This window comes from Procambarus clarkii, chromosome 1 (assembly GCF_040958095.1).
Source record: "Procambarus clarkii isolate CNS0578487 chromosome 1, FALCON_Pclarkii_2.0, whole genome shotgun sequence".
Taxonomy (NCBI): domain Eukaryota; kingdom Metazoa; phylum Arthropoda; class Malacostraca; order Decapoda; family Cambaridae; genus Procambarus; species Procambarus clarkii.
Window position 1 is genome coordinate 28,159,878 of NC_091150.1, and position 17,467 is coordinate 28,177,344.

Consider the following 17,467-nt stretch of genomic DNA (forward strand, 5'->3'; position numbering starts at 1 on the left):
ACTCTCTGGAAAGAAATAGACTCTCTGGAAAGAAATAGACTCTCTGGAAAGAAATAGACTCTCTGGAAAGAAATAGACTCCCTGGAAAGAAATAGACTCTCTGGAAAGAAATAGACTCTCTGGAAAGAAATAGACTCTCTGGAAAGAAATAGACTCTCTGGAAAGAAATAGACTCCCTGGAAAGAACTAGACTCCCTGGAAAGAAATAGACTCTCTGGAAAGAAATAGACTCTCTGGAAAGAAATAGACTCTCTGGAAAGAAATAGACTCTCTGGAAAGAAATAGACTCTCTGGAAAGAAATAGACTCTCTGGAAAGAAATAGACTCTCTGGAAAGAAATAGACTCTCTGGAAAGAAATAGACTCTCTGGAAAGAAATAGACTCTCTGGAAAGAACTAGACTCCCTGGAAAGAAATAGACTCTCTGGAAAGAGAGGGAGAGCGACGCTGGAGAAGCAGCCGCCTTTATACTCGGAAATATCCGCTGTTGAGCTGCCTTTCAGCATTCACCATGACCACAAAAGATCGATTTTCCGCCTCACACTGACCGGAACGTTAAGGGAGCCCCATATGGGTGTGGTTGGGCAGGAGATGGGAGATGGCTGAGAGCGGTTATAGGAATGCATAAAACAAACGTCAGGTAAGCAATATTCCAGGCTTAACTTGTAAACAAGTGAAATAATTACATGTTTTTTTATATGAGAATATAACAGTTACCATACTGGTAGGAGTGGTTTATGAGACGAACGTGTCGTCCATTAGGGCCACACGTGCGTCACAACGTTCATTTTGGAGTCGTCAATTGACCAGAAACACGCCCAGACTCCAAGCTAGCTGAGGCTTGTGTGTACATATAATTGTTTCTCTTTAATTAGTATACTGAGAATTTATTCCATCCAATGGTGTTTGATAAGATAAGCTAGGCTCTAGATTGGAACAGACTCTCTTCTATGTTCATTTGAAAAGTGTTGCTATTGTCTCTTCAAATGTTGGTCCTTCGAACCGTATTTGTTTGCACAGGGTCATGATCTACCAGTTCGGTTGTCACCCTGAACTCACACCAGAATGCTAAGATTTAGAGATATGAAATCAAGTTAAACATAAAATATTCCATTGTACTCACTGGACTGTTTAAACTCGATCTAAATAAAGTAAATAACTCACAAAATCTTGTGTCAAACCCAGTCCAATTAAGAACAGAATCATAAATAAATTCCCCACACTTTTAACTTTTTTATTATTATTATTATTATTATTATTATTATTATTATTATTATTATTATTATTATTATTATATTCTACCACAGACGTGGCCACACATTTACCATGCTAAACAGCATATATACATTTTTTTCTGTCCTCCATGGACAGGGTGAGAGATCTGTTCAACATACAGTTCAGTGATTTATTGAACACTCAACCACAGACGGTAATTGTAGTGCTTTTAGAATACCAATCTAACCTCCATACATAAATACACAGATTTACATCTGTCCTACATAAACAGTGTTCGAGGTATCTTTTACATAGTGTCATTAATGTGCGTTTAAAAAGATGAAATGCAATTCTGTCCAGCTTACACACATCCTGAATATACATACATACATTAACTAGTGGCTGACCGTCAGTGTTCCACTCATCTACTTATCCTTGCTATCGTAAAACATCTTTATTTCAAATATGATTTTACCTGGTTAATTGTTCCACAGATTTACTTTCATCTTTATCATCCCTATTTCTAAGTTTTTCAGTTTGAACTGCGTCCTGATGTAATTTGGGTTTATATTTTTGCCTATTAATATCGTTGTTAAAACCAATTTACCTATTTATTAAATTTTAAGTTATGTGGAAAGTGTTGTCTGTGCTTTCTTAAAGTCTTTATAGGCCTCTTCTCAAGTAATTACATTCCCCATTACTCTAAACGCCTGACTTTCACCTGATCTCCCCACTCCCCCATAAACACCCCCCCACTTCCCCCTAAACTCCCCACACACACTTCCCACTTCCCCATCAACTACAAACTTTCCCATATACTCCCTACTTCCCCATAAACGCCTAAATTCCCCATAAACCATCCCACTTCCCCATATATTCCCCACTCCCCCATAAACTCCCTTCCCCCCATAAGCTCCCCCTCCCTCAAAATCTCCCCCTCCTCCATAAACTCCCCCCGCTTCCCATTAAACTCCCCATAAACTCCCCCACTTCTTATTAAACTCCCCATAAACCCCCCCCACTCCCCCATAAACTCCCCCCACTTCCCCATAAATTTCCTCACTCCCCCACAAACTCCCCACTTCCCCATAAACTTCCCACTCTCTCACAAACTCCCCCACTTCCCCCATAAACTCCCCCACTCCTCCATAAACTCCCCCACTCCCCCATAAACTTCCCCACTCCCCCATAAACTCCCCCACTCCCCCATAAACTTCCCCACTCCCCCAAAACTCCCCCACTCCGCCATATGGGGGAGTTTATGCACTTCCCCACTTCCCCAGCACTTCCCCACTTCTCTATAAACTCCCCCACTTCCCACTCCCCCAAAAACTCCCCCACTCTGCCATTAACTCCCCACTCACCCAAAAACTCTCCCACTCTGCCATAAACTCCCCCACTCCCCCATAAACTCCCCACTTCCTCATAAACTCCCCCAGTCCTCTATGAACTCCCCCACTCCCCCATAAACTCCCCCCACTTCCCCATAAACTGCCCCACTTCCCCATAAACTCCCCCACTTAACCATAAACTTCCCCACTTCCCCATAAACTTCCCCACTTCCCCATAAACTTCCCCACTTCCCCATAAACTTCCCCACTTCCCCATAAACTCCCCCACTCATAAACTCTCCCACTCCCCCATAAACTTTTCCCACTTCCCCATAAACTCCCTCCACTTCCCATAAACTCCCCAACTTCCCCCATAAACTCCCCCACAAACTCCCCAACAAACTCCCCAACTTCCCGCATAAACTCCCCCACTCCCCCATAAACTCGCCCACTCCCTCACAAACTCCCCACTCCATAAACTCCCCCACTCCCCATTAACTCCCCACTCCCCCATAAACTCCCCCACTCCCCCATAAACTCCCCCACTCCCCCATAAACTCCCCCACTCCCCCATAAACTTCTCCACTCCCCCATAAACTCCCCCACTTCGCCATATACTCCCCACTTCCCCATAAACTCACCCACTCCTCTATAAACTCCCCCACTCCCCCATAAACTCCCCCACTCCCCCATAAACTCATCCACTCCTCTATAAACTCCCTCACTCCCCCATAAACTCCTCACATCCCCATAAACTCCTCCACTTCCCCATAAACTCCCCCACTTTCCCCATAAACTCCCCCACTCCCCCATAAACTCCCCCACTCCCCCATAAACTCCCCACTCCCCCATAAACTCCCCACTCCCCCATAAACTCCCCCACTCCCCCATAAACTCCCCACTCCCCCATAAACTCCCCACTCCCCCACTCCCCCATAAACTCCCCACTCCCCCACTCCCCCATAAACTCCCCACTCCCCCATAAACTCCCCCACTCCCCCATTAACTCCCCACTCCCCCATAAACTCCCCCACTCCCCCATAAACTCCCCCACTCCCCACTCCCCCATAAACTCCCCCATAAACTCCCCCACTTCCTCATAAACTCTCCCATATACTCCCCCATAAACTCCCCACTTCCCCCACAAACTCCCCCCACTCCCCCATAAACTCCCCACTCCCCCATAAACTCCCCCACACCCCCATAAACTCCCCCACTCCCCCATAAACTCCCCACTCCCCCATAAACTCCTCCACTCCCCCATAAACTCCCCACACCCCCATAAACTCCCCACTCCCCTATAAACTCCCCACTCCCCCATAAACTCCCCCACTCCCCCATAAACTCCCCCACTCCCCCATAAACTCACCCACTCCCTCATAAACTCACCCACTCCCCCATAAACTCACCCACTCCCCCATAAACTCACCCACTCCCCCATAAACTCCCCCATAAACTCTCCACTCCCCCATAAACTCCCCCACTCCCCCATAAACTCACCCACTCCCCCATAAACTCCCCCACTCCCCCATAAACTCACCCACTCCCCCATAAACTCCCCCACTCCCCCATAAACTCACCCACTCCCCCATAAACTCACCCATAAACTCTCCACTCCCCCATAAATTCCCCCACTCCCCCATAAACTCTCCACTCCCCCATAAACTCCCCCACTCCCCCATAAACTCACCCACTCCCCCATAAACTCCCCCATAGACTCTCCACTCCCCCACTCCCCCATAAACTCCCCCACTCCCCCATAAACTCACCCACTCCCCCATAAACTCCCCCATAAACTGTCCACTCCCCCATAAACTCCCCCACTCCCCATAAACTCCCCCACTCCCCCATAAACTCACCCACACCCCATAAACTCCCCCATAAACTCCCCCACAAACTCCCCCCACTCCCCCATAGACTCCCCACTCCCCCATAAACTCCCCGTGTTCAACACAGCCACCACCACCCATGTAGACGCTAGCATTTAACTCCACAATGCGTATCAAATCGAATTAAGGCACGGACTTACGCGCGTAGGGATCAGATACCTCAACATAATCATAGGAATTACACACGTAGAGACAAAATAAGTGCTCAGAAATATTGGATTTACGCTTGTAGGTATCGAATACCAGTACATATTCCAGGGAATTACGCACGTAAGGATCAGATCCTTGCGTATACGCTTGGAAATTATGCTACTAAGGTTCAAATTTCCGCACCGATTCACGGGTATTCTGTTAACTAGTAGAGAGAGAAATGTGCGAGAACGCTCTTAAGATGGGTGGTAATAGTAATTAGTTTTTACTCTCACTTTCTCAATCTCAGTCTGCCTCTCCAGAGGGAGGGAGAGAGTGGTTCAGCTGGAGTGATGTCTGGAGCAGTCAGAGAGTGAGAGCCATAGCTGTGCTCCCATAAGGAGCGCGTGCAGCTCTCACTAGCCACGTGTTGTATTGTGACAGGCGCCTTCCGTCTAGGCCCGCCGGCCGACCAAGTGTCAAGAACCTCGAGAAAATTGAGACAACGTTTTTATATATATATACTTAGATATATCCGCACTTCTGCGCCAACTTTAAACTATAGTAAAGGACCTTTGTGATTTTGGGGGGGATTTTCACACGTAAAAAACACGTGTGAAATCTGTTTGTTAACACCAGCTGGCGTTGGAGAGTGCACGTGGTCGTCACGGCCACACAGGCAGGCGTAAAATGACCTCCAGGTATATCTCCCCCGCATTCGAAAACGATTTTAAATTAATAGACAGGAAATTAATAGACCCATTCATTTCTAGCATGAATAGGTCAAGTCGCCTTGTAGCGTTGCTTATTTTCTCCTGAATTTATAGTGAGGACGATGAGTAAAAATGGGAGGAGGGCCATTCACGAGAGTAGGGAAAAACGAGTGGGGTAAGGGCCCCTTCCCATGAGCTATGGGAAGGGGCAACCCCAAGTCCGGCAACAGGAGTCAGAAGTCGTCTACTCCTGTCCCCACCTGCCAACAAGGTAGAGGTGTTACATAGTGCATTTTCCAGGTATTGCATTAGAGCAAGTACGAGAGGTGCCCTAGTACGAGGTACTAGTATGAGAGGTACGCTTCTTACATGCCTTGAGGTGTAATAGGTCGGTGAAGTAGATATTCCTAAACAATAGGCCCCCAAGTATACTTGCATGTGACATCCTGGTGCCACTTGAAGTAGTTATTGAGACGCCTCAGAGCAGTGCCTCAGAATCCTAGTGCCTTCATCTTAAGCCAGAAGACTATAATTATAACCTAGTTAAAATTAAGGCACTTTGAAAGTGTAGTGTAGTTTGGCAAGCCAGACGTCGTGCTTTAGAGGGGGACAGTCGTGCTTTAGAGGGGGACAGTCGTGCTTTAGGGGGGGGGGACAGTCGTGCTTTAGGGGGAACAGTCGTGCTTTAGGGGGGGACATTCGTGCTTTAGGGGGGGGACAGTCGTGCTTTAGGGAGGACAGTCGTGCTTTAAGGAAGACAGTCGTGCTTTAGGGGGGGACAGTCGTGCTTTAAGGAAGACAGTCGTGCTTTAGGGGGGGACAGTCGTGCTTTAGGGAGGACAGTCGTGCTTTAAGGAAGACAGTCGTGCTTTAGGGGGGGACAGTCGTGCTTTAGGGGGGGACAGTCGTGCTTTAGGGAGGGACAGTCGTGCTTTAGGGAGGACAGTCGTGCTTTAGGGGGGGACAGTCGTGCTTTAAGGAGGACAGTCGTGCTTTAAGGAAGACAGTCGTGCTTTAGGGGGGACAGTCGTGCTTTAGGGAGGACAGTCGTGCTTTAGGGAAGGACAGTCGTGCTTTAAGGAAGACAGTCGTGCTTTAGGGGGGGACAGTCGTGCTTTAAGGAAGACAGTCGTGCTTTAGGGGGGGACAGTCGTGCTTTAGGGAGGACAGTCGTGCTTTAGGGGGGACAGTCGTGCTTTAGGGGGGGACAGTCGTGCTTTAGGGGGGGACAGTCGTGCTTTAGGCGGGGAACAGTCGTGCTTTAGGGGGAACAGTCGTGCTTTAGGGGGAACAGTCGTGCTTTAGGGGGAACAGTCGTGCTTTAGGGGGAACAGTCGTGCTTTAGGGAGGACAGTCGTGCTTTAGGGGGGGACAGTCGTGCTTTAGGGGGATCAGTCGTGCTTTAGGGGGGACAGTCGTGCTTTAGGGGGGGGGAACAGTCGTGCTTTAGGGGGAACAGTCGTGCTTTAGGGGGAACAGTCGTGCTTTAGGGGGAACAGTCGTGCTTTAGGGGGAACAGTCGTGCTTTAGGGAGGGACAGTCGTGCTTTAGGGGGGGACAGTCGTGCTTTAGGGGGAACAGTCGTGCTTTAGGGGGAACAGTCGTGCTATAGGGGGGAACAGTCGTGCTTTAGGGGGAACAGTCGTGCTTTAGGGGGAACAGCTAGTCGTGCTTTAGGGGGAACAGTCGTGCTTTAAGGGGGGAACAGTCGTGCTTTAGGGGGGGACAGTCGTGCTTTAGGGGGGGAACAGTCGTGCTTTAGGGGGAACAGTCGTGCTTTAGGGGGAACAGTCGTGCTTTAGGGGAGGACAGTCGTGCTATAGGGGAGGACAGTCGTGCTATAGGGGAGGACAGTCGTGCTATAGGGGGGGACAGTCGTGCTTTAGGGGGGGAACAGTCGTGCTTTAGGGGGAACAGTCGTGCTTTAGGGGGGGAACAGTCGTGCTTTAGGGGGAACAGTCGTGCTTTAGGGGGAATAGTCGTGCTTTAGGGGGAACAGTCGTGCTTTAGGGGGGGAACAGTCGTGCTTTAGGGGGGGAACAGTCGTGCTTTAGGAGGAACAGTCGTGCTTTAGGGGGGGGACAGTCGTGCTTTAGGGGGGAACAGTCGTGCTTTAGGGGGGAACAGTCGTGCTTTAGGGGGAACAGTCGTGCTTTAGGGGGGAACAGTCGTGCTTTAGGGGGAACAGTCGTGCTTTAGGGGGGGAACAGTCGTGCTTTAGGGGGGGACAGTCGTGCTTTAGGGGGAACAGTCGTGCTTTAGGGGGGGAACATTCGTGCTTTAGGGGGGGACAGTCGTGCTTTAGGGGGAACAGTCGTGCTTTAGGGGGGGAACAGTCGTGCTTTAGGGGGAACAGTCGTGCTTTAGAGGGGGACAGTCGTGCTTTAGGGGGGGACAGTCGTGCTTTAGGGGGGGAACAGTCGTGCTTTAGGGAGGACAGTCGTGCTTTAGAGGGGGACAGTCGTGCTTTAGGGGGGGACAGTCGTGCTATAGGGGAGGACAGTCGTGCTATAGGGGAGGACAGTCGTGCTATAGGGGAGGACAGTCGTGCTATAGGGGGGAACAGTCGTGCTTTAGGGGGGGACAGTCGTGCTTTAGGGGGGGACAGTCGTGCTTTAGGGAGGACAGTCGTGCTTTAAGGAAGACAGTCGTGCTTTAGGGGGGGACAGTCGTGCTTTAGGGAGGACAGTCGTGCTTTAAGGAAGACAGTCGTGCTTTAGAGGGGGACAGTCGTGCTATAGGGGAGGACAGTCGTGCTTCCGAGCACTCTGTCCTCCGTCCTGCGACGCCTCAAGCAGGACATTAACCTGACCTTCATTTTGGGGCTGTCGGAAAAGAATTATATAAATTACCGGAAGTGTTACCTGAAGGCCTCAATAACCAATGAGTTTGTTATAATTATAATTATATGTAGTTGCCGCTGGCAACACTATGCCGCGTTGTGGCAACACTATGCCGCGTTGTGCAAGAAGAGTCACGCCATCACTGAAGCTTGACTATGTAAACAGATTCAAATACCTTGGCCTTGAGGTGCCACTGTATGGTCCTGTTGTATTCAGACTCTGTCGTCAGTATAAAGAGAGGCTCCGAGCTCTCAAGGCTGTTGCTGGTTATCACTCAGGCTATGGTGCCAATGTCAGAATTGTCAAAATGATGTACCTTGCATACATCAGGTCTTTAGTGGATTATGCTGCACCTCTGCTTGTTTTGATCACTGAAAGAAAGCTTGGAGGGCTTGAAAAATTGCAGAACGAAGGCTTGAAGCTAATCCATTGGTGCTCTTGTACCACAACGATACCTCGAAGCCTTGATCCTTGGGTGCCCTCGTACCACATAGATACTTAACATGAGAAAGGAACCTAATATTCCGAGCGTTGTTGATAGTGTTACTGAAATTAACTGTCAAATTGCTATGAAAATGTTTAGGCTAACTCATCCTTGCACAGAAGCCCTTTAGAATATCTTTATTGAAGGTCAACATTGTTCCATATTTATAACCAAAACTGGAACTGAACTAAGAATGTATCAGATTTATAATTTGTACCAAGAGAGATAACAACGGGACTTTCCTGCACTGTGGGAGGTTACACCCTTTCTAATTTTAATCCCTCCCTTTCCACCCAAGAAGCAAATTAGAGATCAGCCCAAGCTTTGTCTCAGCGCCTTAAGCCATATTGATGCTCTGTCCACAGAGCATTCTCTCTCTCAAATCATATACACTGATGGTTCCCTACACCGCCCCACGGGTGCAGCTGGAAGTGCAGTTGTTCTGACAATGGGCGATGGCTTGTACTTTGAGTGGGGAGTCCGTATAAACAACTGGGCCTCTACCCTTCAGACTGAACTATTTGTCTTGCTCCTTGCACTGAAATGTGTACAAGTCTCCAAACTTGATACATTAATTGTAAGTGACTCTTTATCATCCTTAAATGCTCTCAACTCTTTAAGACATAACTGTAACATCCTCGTGTCCGAAGCTAGACACAAATACAACAAAATTATTAAGGATGGTAACAGAGTCCATTTCATGTGGTCTCCATCTCATGTTGGCCTCCGAATGCATGATAGAGCTGATAAGTTAGCCAAAGAATCTGCCTTTAAAGGAGAAATTGAATATAACCTTCGATTATCAATAAGCAATCTGAGAGCAGCAGTACACCGAGAACTTCAACAAAATCCTGTGGATCTGAGGCAAAGTGAAATCGACACCAGTAATTCCATCTATCATCATACTATCATGCAAGAGGAGCCACACATCTATGGTTCATCCAATAAAATCAACAGACTTCTAGATGTTACTACTGCTCGGCTTAGACTCGGTTACAAGTATCTCTGGGAATTCTCATTATCTGCAGATGTAGACCTGACCAAATGTAAACTGTGTCAACAAAATTATTCGCACACCCTCCGTCACTATGTGATGGAGTGCGAAAAGATACGTGAATTCAGAGACAATTCTATAACAAATGTTCAAGAGATGTGTAAATATTTCATTCAAAATGATCTGCTACCAGAAGTCTTGGCCAAATATTCCCAGTTTGTTAACTGTAGCAGCCAACCAGTCCTCAACTCAAGTCCATTACATCCAGCGGTCGACCCCACAGACGCATTCATAAATTTTAACCAGCCCGTCCTCCAAACAAAGATCCAAAAGTGATTCCATGCACCCGCCAAACCCCCTGTTTATGAATGAAAAGCGGTTTACACACGACTCGCAACTGCTGACGTTCGAACATATCCGGAACAAGTGCTTCACTGACGAATTTTGTTCGAATCACAACGCTATAAATGCTTCACCCACGTACTACAAATACAAATAATCGCCAACAGAAGCTAAACACCTGACCTAACCTAACCTATGCCTATATATGCACAATATGCTAATATATTATAATATTAATTTATACTTGAGAAAATTCCCGTTTTGAATGAACAGCATGTTAAAATTTATGAATGCGTCTGTGGGGTCGACCGCTGAATGTAATGGACTTGAGTCGAGGACGGGTTGATTTTAACATGCTGTTCATTCAAAACGGGAATTTTCGCAAGTATAAATTAATATTATATTAGCATATTGTGCATATATAGGCATAGGTTAGGTTAGGTCAGGTGTTTAGCTTCTGTTGGCGATTATTTGTATTTGTAGTACGTGGGTGAAGCATTTATAGCGTTGTGATTCGAACAAAATTCGTCAGTGAAGCACTTGTTCCGGATATGTTCGAACGTCAGCAGTTGCGAGTCGTGTGTAAACCGCTTTTCATTCATAAACAGAGGGTTTGGCGGGTGCATGGAATCACTTTTGGATCTTTGTTTGGAGGACGGGCTGGTAGCAGCAGTCCCCGTGGAGTAGTGGTTCAGACACTCGCCTGGAGTTTCGCGAGCGGTTTGTCCTGGGTTCGTATCCTGGCCGGGGAGGATTGACTGGGCACCAATCCTTAACTGTAGCCTCTGTTTACCCAACAGTAAAATGAGTACCTGGTTGTTAAACGTTTTGGCGGCGACGTATTCCAGGGAACATATTATTATGGACCTGCCCAAATCGCTACGATTACTAGTGGCTAGTACAAGAATGTAAGAACTCTTGTATATTTAAATAAATAAATAAATAAATAAAACTGTAATAACTAAGTGACTGTAACCTATCCACCGCTGCCCACTGGATGGGGGGCGGTGTGCAGGACAAACATATCAATTGTGACACTAGCGATCCACATATGTCAGTTGCTTAATTTAGAAACTGTACTTGTGGTCGATCTCAAACTCATTGTTGATGTGATGACTTATATTGAATTTTGTAACTAGCTCATCAAAATTGTAACCTGCTTAGCTAAATGAATTGTGAGGTTCAGTCCCTGAGCCCATTATGTGCCTTTGTAACCCTTTCCACTACCGCCCACAAGATGGGTATGGGGTGCATAATAAATGAACTAAACTATCAAGCAGAAAATATGACTTGTAGGTTATGTCGTTGTGGCGTGGATACCAACTGGATGGGGTCACGCAGCCACAGATAAACATTAAGCTATATACTATAGCTAAATTAATTATTTTTTTTTTTATTTTAAAATTTTATAAAATATTTTATAAAATTTAGTAAAACAAAATTTTAAAATAAAAATTAAAATTAATTAAATAAATTAAATATTATTAAGCTAATCACTATAGCAGTGTCGGTACGTCATCACTTGCATCATTGTTCTTCCCAAGATAACATTCTTTTTTATAACATAATATTCAAAAGATAACAAGGGTTCTCCCCAGCATTACAAAATAATGGCTGCGGAACTGTGTGTAGTTTATCATGCCTTGAAGCATCGTTAGTCACACACCAGTGTTAATGGTGCAGTGAAGGCTGACAGAGAAATATAGATATATAGTGACACACTGATAGTGAAAGGTGCAACACGAGGGAGAACTGCAGCGAAAGCCGCGTGTGAAAATATTGTGGCGCCATATTCTGTCCAGACACTCGTGGAGTACATCGAAGAACATGTCTCCGTGGTGCAGTGGTAAGACACTCGCCTGGCGTTCCGCGAGCGCTATGTCATGGGTTCGTATCCTGGCCGGGGAGGATTTACTGGGCGCAATTCCTTAACTGTAGCCTCTGTTTAACGCAACAGTAAAATGTGTACTTGGTTGTAACAACGATTCTTCGCGGCAGGGATCGTATTCCAGGGACCATAGGATTAAGGACTTGCCCGAAACGCTACGCGTACTAGTGGCTGTACAAGAATGTAACAACTCTTGTATATATCTCAAAAAAACATGGTTTGTTCTTTTCAACACCAACTGATGCTTCAAACACCGGGGGCAACACAGTGTTTCCCAATACGTCGGAGATACTGTCATTCTAAAAAGGGAGGATAGCGTGCGTTACTTTTACAGCGATAACAGTGAACCATCATAGATCACTGTTATCTGCACTGGTATGGAACTGCCTCAGCGACTGTCTGAACTAGAGACGTCGGGTCTGGAGCTGAGTAAAGTGTCAACATACACTGCCAACATGGCAAGTGTAAACTATGGAAAACAAAAAAGTATTTATCAAAAACTGAAAATGGCCCAAAAGAACGTTATTGGTACAAACTGCCTGGATCATATTTTGCACAATACCTCAAGACTTGCTACAGCCAAACTGGAAATTTATGAAAATATTGGGTTAAAAATTGTGGATCTATTTCAGCATCTCAGCAAAGAGAACAGTATAGTTAAAGGAATTTTGTGAATTTGACGAGGTTGATAGTTGTAATCTGCTGGGGCCGGTTGTGACTAGATGGCTTTCCCTTCCGGCAGTTACTGACAGGATACTTAAGTGCTGGGAAGTCTTAACAAATTTATTTTCTAAGCTTAGGTGAGGAGGAGTGCCCCAAGGTATTATGGAACTGCTTGGGAGATGAAGGAAATGCCAGTGGATCACCAATCGAATTTTTCTTCCGTCATAGTCTTAAATTGCTCTCAGACATTAGTGAAGAACCAGAAGCCAAGATTTTCACCAAGGCTTCCGTATTTAAGCTAATGTCTGAACTGAAAAGCAAACTTGAAGAGTAAAAGACTGTTTTATTGCCTTAACATCAAACTTGGCCACCTAACCCGGCCAGAGGTGTCTTAAGATATGAGAAACTGACATTATTGCCTTCTATGAGAGAGATATAAGGTACTTAACTAACAAGTATAACTTCTCTAAAAGCGGCCTATGAAACAAAATGTCAAAATTGAGCCCAACAAGTGCCATACATTTTGGAGTTTAGAAAATTCTGTGATGCGGACTATAGGCCTGTAACCTTCAAGATCCTGATAGGGACGATTTACATAACGAGTACAAGATAGTGAAGGCAATTATCAATATTCCTGAGATGGTAGACAGCCACAGTAAGGAATGCTTTCTCAAGCTCCTCAGTAAGTCTGAGGTCACCTGTCAGAAATCTGAAGGAGATGAGTGCTTATTTCTCCGAGCTGTTCCAGTGATGACCTCAGCTTGGAGCACAAGTTGACTCGGTTAAAGCAAGAGCTCCAGATCTGTAAGACCTCCTCAGGAGGGTGCACAGCCATGTATCAAAAATCCTTAGCCAACGGAGGACTCTTGCCGATTTAGCAAGTAAAGGACAGAAATGCACAAATAGGCATCCATGGTAAATTGGTTAATTTAGTTTGTGAAGTTAATTTGCTTAATATAGGCTGGTCTAGCGAAAGTAAAACATATTTTTTATTTCTTCCATTTCTTCATTTTTACTATATGAATGCGTTTATGTAACATATACAATGCGTTTAAAAAGGTATAATATTTTAATACCACCAAATAGCTTTCATCACATTACAGTGATATTTGACAATTCTCGTAAGTATATTTTGTATATTTTCTACTACTTTTTCTTATATTTCAACACATAAAACATGTTTGATTTGAGTTAAATCTTCATGCTAAAGGCTAGTGCGCGCGCGCACGCTCACACACACACACACACACACACACACACACACACACACACACACACACACACACACACACATATATATATATATATATATATATATATATATATATATATATATATATATATATATATATATATATATAAAATAGGGGGTGGTAGGAGAAGAAAAGATTAAAATGTTCAGTGAGAATCCACAAGGTCTTCTCTGAATACTCTTTATTTTCCTTCTTCGAGGCTATGGGTCCCTACAATTGCACCAGAGGTGGTACCCCTAAATATATATATTTGTGCATTAATTGGCTATTGATTGATAACTATATTCTACCCACTTCAAGACTCCGAACCAATATGGAAGCATCAAGAGGAAGTATGGGCCAATAGGCCCTCTGCAGTTACTTCCATTCTTATGTTTTTATATCCAACTAATACCCATAATTTTACGATATGTTTTGTATTTATCACAAGTTTGTTCACCTCATCCAAAACTGTTGCACCATATATATATATATATATATATATATATATATATATATATATATATATATATATATATATATATATATATATATATATATTATTAAATTTGACCGAAAAAGTAAGATTAATAATTCTAACACGAATTTTCTCAATCTTTCGTACATTGAGATAATTCGTGTTAGAATTATTAATCTTACTTTTTCGGTTATATTTAATAATATGTGTCTACAGGAAAGACTGCTACCAAAATATACTAATATATATATATATATATATATATATATATATATATATATATATATATATATATATATATATATATATATATATATATATATATAATATTATACACACAACGGCTGTGTTCTACTGTTCGGAGTCATGAAAATGGGCAGCCGCCGTGCAGTATAGTGATCCAGGGTGACCCTTGAGACGTAAGCAAGAGGTCCATCCAGGGATGCGCAGTAGAGTCCCAAGGAGCCGTGACCTCCCGTCCTCACACCAACGGCTCTCACACGTCCCGTGGAGCTGCTTGTAGACGCTGTTTATACCTGTGTTTATACCTATACCTGTGCCCTTACCGTCTTGTGTGGTACCTGGTTGGTGTTCCCCTGACTTGGGACCCATCTCTCCTACCTCCTTCCCTCTCTGCTCCTCCCTACTACCTTCTTTACACCTCTCCCTCTCTCTCCTTTGGCCACCCCATGTATTAAAATCCCAAGGTAATGGTGGCCTCATTAGTGAGTTTTGCTAGGTATGCGTTTCTGTGTTGGGGGAGCTACCTGCCTCCAATATTTCCCAGTCGGGGTGATATTGAATTCCTCTCCCGCCACCGTCTTCACTTCTGGGGCGACGGGTGTCAAAGGTTTTGTGTGGGGAGTTGCTATTGGTGGTGATGGGGTTGGGGTTGGTGGTGGTGCTGGGGTTGGTGGTGGTGCTGGGGTTGGTGGTGGTGGTGGTGGTGATGGGGCTGGAGTTGGTGGTGGTGGTGGTGATGGGGCTGGGGTTGGTGGTGGTGCTGGGGTTGGTGGTGGTGTTGGGGTTGGTGGTGGTGCTGGGGTTGGTGGTGGTGCTGGGGTTGGTGGTGGTGCTGAGGTTGGTGGTGGTGCTGGGGTTGGTGGTGGTGGTGGTGCTGGGGTTGGTGGTGGTGGTGGTGCTGGGGTTGGTGGTGGTGGTGGTGCTGGGGTTGGTGGTGGTGGTGGTGCTGGGGTTGGTGGTGGTGGTGGTGCTGGGGTTGGTGGTGGTGCTGGGGTTGGTGGTGGTGATGGTGCTGGGGTTGGTGGTGGTGCTGGGGTTGGTGGTGGTGCTGGGGTTGGTGGTGGTGCTGGGGTTGGTGGTGGTGGTGGGGCTGGGGTTGGTGGTGGTGCTGGGGTTGGTGGTGGTGCTGGGGTTGGTGGTGGTGGTGGTGGTGATGGGGCTGGAGTTGGTGGTGGTGGTGGTGCTGGGGTTGGTGGTGGTGCTGGGGTTGGTGGTGGTGCTGGGGTTGGTGGTGGTGCTGGGGTTGGTGGTGGTGCTGGGGTTGGTGGTGGTGCTGGGGTTGGTTGTGGTGCTGGGGTTGGTGGTGATGGTGGTGGTGCTGTGGTTGGTGGTGGTGCTGGGGTTGGTGGTGGTGGTGCTGGGGTTGGTGGTGGTACTGGTGATGGTGATGGTGGTACTGGGGATGGTGGTGGTGGTGGTTGTAGTGGTACTGGGGATGGTGGTGGTGGTTGTAGTGGTACTGGGGATGGTGGTGGTGGTGGTTGTAGTGGTACTGGGGATGGTGGTGGTGGTAGTAGTGGTGGTACTTACCTGTCATTGTCTACCGGGGAAGTAAGGTGAATATAGCTCTTGATGCCCCGCCTAATAGACTCATACGTACTGAGTTTCAGTTTAACTATTCTTACTCAAATTCTTTGTCGAATAGGGCTTTAAAGTTGTGGATGGAGGTGGCTTCCACAACTTACTCTTTTAGAGCATTCCACTTGTTAACAACCTGTACAGGGGTATGAGTACTTTTTAACATCTCCTCGGCTCATTTGTGCTTCCAGCTTCCACCTGTGTCCTCGTGGCATGCTTCCTCTCAATCTGAGGAGGCTATCCTTATCCATCTTATCTATATCCCTCAGTATCTAGTATGTTGTGATCATATCCCCCTCCTTTTTTTCTATCCTCTGGTGTTGTAAGATTTAGTTCCATTAGCTTATCTTCGTAGCTTAACTCTCTCTGCTCTGGCACCAATCTTGTTGCAAACCTTTGTACTTTCTCAATTTTGTCTCTATATTCATCACAAGGTGCGGATTACATGCCGGTGATGCATATTTCAGTATTGGTCTAGCAAATGTTGTGTAGATTGCCTTGAAGGAATTGGAATTATCAAGGGGAAAGTGCCAAGCCATTACGACTATATAGCGCTGGGAAGGGATCAGGATAAGGATTTGGGGATGGGACGGGGGGGAGAAGGAATGGTTCCCCAACCAATTGGACGGTCGGGGATATATCATGCCCGACTCCTTGAAGGAGTCTTGATTCAGGTTTCTAAAGGATGTTCTAATATTTGCCAGCGTCGCAACGCTGCCGATGATATTCTGTTTATGTGCGCCTCCGGTGAAAGTGTCAGAACTATATCTACCCCCAGATTCTTCTCTGTGATTCCTGTAGCTGCCTTTTCATCATGGTGTAGATGCTTTCTTCTCTCTCCCATTCTCATTACTTTAAACTTGTTAGTATTGAATTCCAGCAACCATTGGTTTGACCACTCCTGGAGTTTGTTAAGGTCCTATCTTCTCTTGAGGTTATCTTCAGATGATTTCGGGGCTTAGCGTCCCCGCGGCTCGGTCCTCGAACACGCCTCCTTTTTGTTATACACCACCAGAAAGCAGCCCGTAGCAGCTGTCTAACCCCCAGGTACCTATTTACTGCTAGTTGAACAGGTGGATCAGGGTGAAAGAAACATTTTGCCCATTTGTCTCCGCCTCCACCGGGGATCAAACCCGGAACCTCAGGACTACGAATCCGAAACGCTGTCCACCCAGCTGTCAGGTGCGTCCTCCAGTAACTTCCTGCAGTTCTCATCTGTTTTTCACGTTCTTCATCGGCTTTGCATCATCTGCAAACATTGACATGTCTGAGCTCACTCCCTCGGGCAGGTCGACCACATAATTTAGCAACATCAGTGGTCCCAGGACAGAGCCTTGTGGGGCCCCACTTGTTACATTCCTCCAGCTTGAAACTTTCTCTCTGACTGTGACTCTTTGTTTTCTGTCCTTCAGGTACTCCCTTGCCCAGTTTAGTGTGTCCCAGTTA